The following is a 7,001-nucleotide window of genomic DNA, read 5'->3' as shown; positions in this document are numbered from 1 at the left end:
TTGTGTTAAATCTCTGGTAGGGGGTTGAGAGTTGTGAGGGGCCCCAGAGCCCCTGTCTGCAGAGCCTGGCTAGTCTCCACAGAGCAGCCTTTGGAGGGAGCCCTGAGCAGAGAAGTATTTTTAGGCCCACCCTGACAAAGCCTAAGGGATAACCACCCCAGCCTCGCCGGGGCAGGAGGAGACCTGAAAAAGAAAGAATTGCAAAGAAGTGTATTGGGAGGTGGAAGACTTCACCAGAGGCCCAAGCTCGTAAGTCCTGGCAGACTCCCCCCAAGACGCTGTCTGTTACCTGGAAGAACCCCCAAGGAGCTGAACTTGGATTCCCAGGGCCAAGGGCCTCAGACTCAGCAGAACCCAGTGGTCACTTGCTGGCAGCCAGGACTGCTGAAGGAAGGTGCTACTGGCAGAGAGGGGCTACAAACAGGGAAACTGAGGGCCAAAGCTGGGCAGAAAGCTGTAACTGAACCTCAGTCTCCTGAGTTTTTCTAGGGCAGCCACTGCTTCCCAGGAGAGAGAGGCAGAAGGCGAGATGGGATTGCAACTGCAGGCACTTGGGTGGACCCAAGGGCTGAGATGGACCCAAGGGCTGAGAATTAAGTTAAAAAAAAAAAAGCCATGGTGGGAGTGGGATGAAATCACTCCCAGGGCAGTGCTCTGCTCACCTGTGCCAAGTCCCCCCACCCCACTCCCAAACACACCCCAAATCTCACAGGACTGCCTTCAGCCTTTCAATTTAATTACTAGGGCTGGAGAGATAGTACGGGATAGAAGGCATTTGCCTTGCACACAGCTTCCAATTCAATCCCAGGCCCCACCCACAGAGGCCCCAAGCACAGCCAAGTATGGTCCAGCCCTCGCCGCACTCCCCCCCCACCAAAGAATTATTGCTGCTATAATTTTTATTAAGAAACAGGGTCGGTCATGGTGTCAAATGTCCAGATCTAGGATGCAGTCAGGAGACGTGGATGATGGGCTTGTCTGCTAACTCTCCCACACTCTGCACTTCCTGTGCCTTGGAGGAGCTGGCCCGCTTCCCCCGGATTTGTAATCATCACTCTCTTCCTTGTGGTTTTTGTACTTTCAAAGGAGTTGAGTTTTTACACTAATCGTTGCCTCCTTAATCAATTAATGAGACTTAAAAGATCATTTATCATTGGAAATTGCATTGGCCCGCAGATGCTAAGGAACTGCATCCTACATTGATAATTGTACTAACTTTAATGAGATTCTTATTAACATATACATTATTAATTAGACCATTCATGCAGATGTCATTTTGAGTCACACCAGGATTCCCGATGGCTCACATGGTTATTAAACCTCGCTAATTTGCACAAGGAATTAATATTATATTAAAGGTTCTCTCCACTGTGTATACTAAATTAAACGCTTACTTTCGACATCTCACCCGCAACAGCCGCCGGAACTTGCTAAAGAGGGGACAGAAAGGGAAGCATTTTTATTTTGAGACCCAAGAGCACCCTGTTTTGGCAAATAACCCCAGTATCTGTGAAGAGAGGGAAGGAAAGGCCGAGAGAGTGAGGAGGAGAGAGGGCCCTCAGTCCTGCCCCCCACCCCCGTTCCACTGGAGAAGCCCACTGTTCCTTAATTAGCAAGGTTTCCTAATGCGTCTCAAAGAGAGCGTTTAAATTCTTATTACAATGTATTATTTATTCATGGCAAATAATTTAGGAAATCCACATAAGCAAAAAGGCAAGGATTTCCATCTCCCGGTCCCTCAGCACTCGGTAATTACTGTTCTCAAACAACCCCCTGCTCCGTCTAGTTCCTCTCCTCTTAAATGACATCCTTTTTACACAAATAGACTGTTCTATATATTATTTTAAGAACTGCCTTTTTAACTGAGTGTTTCTTGAAACACTTTCCTGGATTATTAAGTGTCCTTCTGGAATCTGGAGCAGCATGAATTATACATGTCAATCTACTTCATTCTTTCAAATGGTGACGGGAGGGTCAGCTTGGTGGCCAGCTTGGTTAGGCTTTTGTGACGTGTTAACCAGGCAAATAGTCATCTAAAGACTGGTGTGAAGATATTTACAGATGTGATTAGAGTCCATAGTTGGGTGGTTATAAGGAAATTGATCTCTGATGATCTAAGTGGCCTCCACTGAACCAGTGAAAATCTGACGGGCAGGCCTGAGATTTCCCCAAAGTAACAGCTGAGCCCAGAGACCAGAGAGATACATAGGGATCATGGTGCTTGCTTTGCAGCCGACCCCCTTTCAATCCCCAGCATCATGTATGGTCCCGAAGCACCACTACGAATCACTCCTGGGCACAGAGGTAAGTGTACAACTGCAGCCATGCTCAAGGCCTCTCTCACAAACTGCCCCCAGAGTCATATAATCTGATCAACAGCCAAGATCCAGAGACTCTGAAATAAAGCTCCCCTGGAAGAGAGCAGCATAAAATGTCCTGACCCTGCATGAGGCTGTCTTCACTGGGGCAACTCAGAAGGGGCGGACTGAGTTTCCCTCTGGGTCCCAGTAGAAACCCGGTAGCCTACAACCTCCAGAACTCAACCACATACATGCTCACGGCCATTGTCCACAGGCTTGAATGAGCCTTACCTATGAGGGAACCTGCAGAGAAACCCAGGTATGTGGGACCCACGACTGAAATCTCCAAGCTTGCTCAGAGGGGGACTGCGCCTCCTCCTCCCGCCCCCCACCAACTCTCAAGTTTTCCAGTAGCTTGGCAGTCACACCCACAAACTCCCTTGGAGCCATATAATCTCATCAACGGCCAAGAAGAGAGGGGCAGAGGCCGTACCCATGAGTGAATCTGCTCTATAATTATATTCTAAATTTCAGGATTCCTGGAGATCTCATGCTCTAGCCCACTGATGTACCAAAAGTAGCACACATTTGTTTGGATTTAACATACACACTTATAATCTCTTATAGAAGGGTTTAAATGGCTCCAGGATGAAATATAACAATCTTTGCACACTTTCCTCTTACGGTGGTGGGAAGGTGCATGGTGGTGGGACTGGTGTTTGAATAGCACTGGAGCACTGTCCTCCTATTGTTCATTGATTTGCTCGAGTGGGCACCAGTAACATCTCCATTGTGAGACTTGTTGTTACTGTTTTTGGCATATCGAATACACCACGGGTAGCTTGCCAGGCTCTGCCGTGCGAGTGGGATATTCTCAGTAGCTTGCCAGGCTCTCCGAGAGGGACAGAGGAATCAAACCTGGGTCGGTCGCATGCAAGGCAAACGCCTTACCCACTGTGCTATCACTCCAGCCCTGGTGTTTGAATATTAAATATAATGAATTATTGTGAACAACTTTGTAGCACTATCCACTGTCCTCCTGTTGTTCATCGATTTGCTTGAGCAGGCTGTCCACTGTCCTCCCGTTGTTCATAGATTTGCTCGAGCAGGCACCAGTAACATCTCCATTGTGAGACTAGTTGTTACTGTTTTTGGCATATCAGATACACCACAGGGAACTTGCCAAGGCTCTGCTGTGTGGGCAGGATGCTAGAGGTAGATTGCCAGGCTCTCTGAGAGGTATGGAGGAATCGAACATGGGTCAGCCACATGCAAGGCAAATGCCCTATTCGCTGTGCAATATATTGCTCCAGTTATTGTTCAAGTTATAAAGTGAACAACTTTATAAAAAATAAAATTAAAATAAAACAACACCTTGAGTGTGGCCCAAGGCCCTCAAAAAACAAACAAATACAGATTGAAAAATAAAACAAACAACAACAACAACAAAAAATAGTTCTGCCCAGGGCACAGGTCAGCACCCAGGTCTGGCCTGTCTTTCTAATAGTTTCCCCCTAGAACTCAGACTGCCCTCACTGACTTTCATAACTATAAAAGCCAGTTTGTATTTCCTTAAAGTCCTTAATTTGTCTAAATCTCCTTCTCTCTTCCTCTCTGGGTTGAACCCTGGCTGGTGCAGGCTGCTGAACCTTGATCCAATGGTTGTCCCATCACTTAGGCAGCAAGTCACCCCATGGTGGACATTGTTGGATCAGACCCAGCTATGTGGGTCTGACCACTGTTACCTGTTTCGGCTGAGGCTCTGCTCTGCAGTGTTGCTGGCTGAATGGCTCTGGAATGGCAGAGCAGGTGTGACTTTCGGATAGGGAAGTCATCACGGGAAGGTGTGGCTATCCCACAGTGTGACTGTGGTACCAGGAACAGCTGCTCTGGCAAGTGTAGGGGCTTTGCACACCCCTGCCCATTCCCCGTCCAAGACCGTGCTGAGAACCAGATGCATGAAGTTTCTCAGACCTTCCCATGAGCTCAGCTTTCCCACCTGTGCTGCCTGTGCCCTGTACCACATGTGCTTTCAGCAGACACAGTTAACAGCTGTTTCTCCAGCCTTCAGCTGCCTGAACTGCCCCACAGCTCCTCCCAGCTAGGCATATGCCTTAACTCCTACAGTATTTCACTGCATCATCATTGCACCTTAAGTTAATTAATGCTGACACAATTTTTAAAAAAAAAACTTTTCAAAAAATGGTCATATCCTAGGTTTTTTTGGGAGGTTTTTTGTTTGATTTTGCATTTGGGCAACACTGGTTGTACTCAGGGCTTACTCCTGACTCTGCACTCAGAGATCACTCCTGGCAGGGCTTGGGGGACTGTAGGCAGTGCTGTAGATTGAACCCAGGTCAGTTGTGTGCAAGGTAAGGACCTTCCCTACCATACTACCTCTCTGGTCCAATGAACCCCACTTTTTAAAAAAAGGAAACAAAACATTGGTATCATGTCTTTGATGATGGTGTGGTGAAATGTGGTACATTAGGCCCCTTATTCCTGTAATATCTGTAATGAGTTGATTTCCCCTGGGTGAGACAGTTAGAAGTGCAAGGGAATCGATCTTTAATCAGGAAGTCAAAGGCTGTCACTAAATCCAGAATGATGGGCATGGACGACACCATTGGTAGGTCATGGTCGTCATGATTCAAAGTGACAAAACGGGACCCAGAGAGACAACACAGCATGTAGGGCATTTATTTGCCTTGCATGCGGCCAGCTCAGACTTCATCACTGACATCCCATATATGAGTCCCGAGTCTACCAGGAGTGATCCTTGAGTGCACAGCCATGAGTAACCCCTTTGCACCACCAGGTATGGCCCCCAAACAAACAAAAAGTCATAAAACAAAGTGGCTTGAATTATTATCTGTGTCCATCCAGTAAGGTATCTGTTGAAAGACAAACAAGGGACCAACTCAGCAGTAGATTGTATGAAGAGTAGAAGGACTGTGAGGCTCATTAATTCTTTCTAACTATGTTGAAGAATTTTTTGGAAAGAACCTGGGGAGGGTCAGGGATATGGCTCAAGGGGAAAAGTGCCTGCCTAGCTTGTTAGATCCTGGGTCCTATCCCCAGCATGGCATGGTCCCCATGCATTGCCTGGACACTGCCAGTTGTCCCTATTTTTAAAAAGAGAGAAAGAGAGTATAGCAAATGCAGATGCTAGCTCTTCAACCCTGAACCCGCATAAAAAAGAGGAATCTTTGCTGACTTTCCTGAAGGAAACTTTGGTTCAGGCTCACAGTATTTACTCCCCAGATGGAGTCCCCAACCCACTGTGAAAGAGCCTTTAAAGTCTCTTTGGTGGCAGGGCAGAGCTGACACTCCATCCTACAAGACAGGCCACATGCCAACCCAGCCATCAGCATCCAGGATAGTTTCTCCTCCAGCAGAGGCTCCAAACCCAGGGATTACAGGAAGAAAAATAAAGAAACACACAGGACAATTAACGCTGCTCTAGCAATATTTTTGTTCCAATTCCTGTGAATCTCCAGCTCTGAAATTGTGATTCCCAAGGAAGACAGTTTCTGTCGATGGATAACGATGATCCACTCTGAGTCTACTGCAGTGACTAGCGCTAATGTTCACAGTGAAATAAAAATTGTTACCACTGGGGCTGGAGCGATAGTACAGTGGGTAGGGCATTTGCCTTGCAACTGGCCCACCCAGGTTCAATTCCCAGAATCCCATATGGTCCCCTGAACACCGCCAGGATCGCCAGGTGTGACCCAAAAAGCAAAGGGAAAAAAAATTGCTACCACTCCAGGTAGTGGTGGGGGCAGACTACAGACTGAATACTTGTGCTTCACACCCAGGTTTATATATTGAAATCCTTACCCCTAAGGCAATGGTCTGGAGGGCAGGTTTGGGGCGTTGATTAACTCACGAGGGTGACGCCCCAGAGTAGAACTAGTCCCCTGTATTAAAAAAAGGACCCCTACGGCTGGAGTACAGTGCGGGAAGGGTACTTGCCTTGCATACAGCTGGCCCGGGTTTGATCCCCAGCACCCTATATGGTCCCCTGAATCCATCAGAAGTGATCCCTGAATGCAAAACCAGGAGGTGGCTCTGAGCAGAGCTGGATCTGTCCCCTACCCCAAATGACACCAACTTGCTCCCTGGACTCCTCACGTGAGGGCACAGCAGAGAAACAGTCACCAGATACAACTTAAGCCCTTATTAGATATATAATCCGCCAGGGGCATCATCTCAGACTTCCAGACTCCAGAATGATGAGAAATAAATGTTTGTTACCTCCAAATTTTCAGTAGTTTTGTCAAAGTAGCCCAAGGGGACCAATATAGGAGCAAAGAGAAGGTCTTTTGGAGCCTCTGCATTTCTAATTTTCTGGATGTTTCCTAATATTCCCATAACTTGTGGTCAAGCGCATGGAAAACATTAGCATAGTCTAACCATGTAGATTCCTCCGAGATGAAAGTGTGAGTTAGCCCAGCAGCCAAGGAACCCAACCAGCCGATGTGCCTGCTGGAGGTCGGGGTGGGGAATTGAGGAATGGTAGTAGAAGTCACGTGATGAGCAGCAAAAATTTGCTCTCATTTCCTTCGTTGGATAAGAATGCTTATTTGTTAACTGTGACTTTTTACCCCTTTCCCGTCCTCAGTGCTCTCCAATATGAAGCGCATGCAGTCCTAGTTTAGCTAACTCCTTGGGTGGCTGGGGGTGGGTAGGAAACTG

This window comes from Sorex fumeus, unplaced genomic scaffold (assembly GCF_029834395.1).
Source record: "Sorex fumeus unplaced genomic scaffold, SorFum_2.1 ptg000034l, whole genome shotgun sequence".
Lineage (NCBI taxonomy): Eukaryota > Metazoa > Chordata > Mammalia > Eulipotyphla > Soricidae > Sorex > Sorex fumeus.
Note: the sequence above shows the minus strand (reverse complement) of the source record.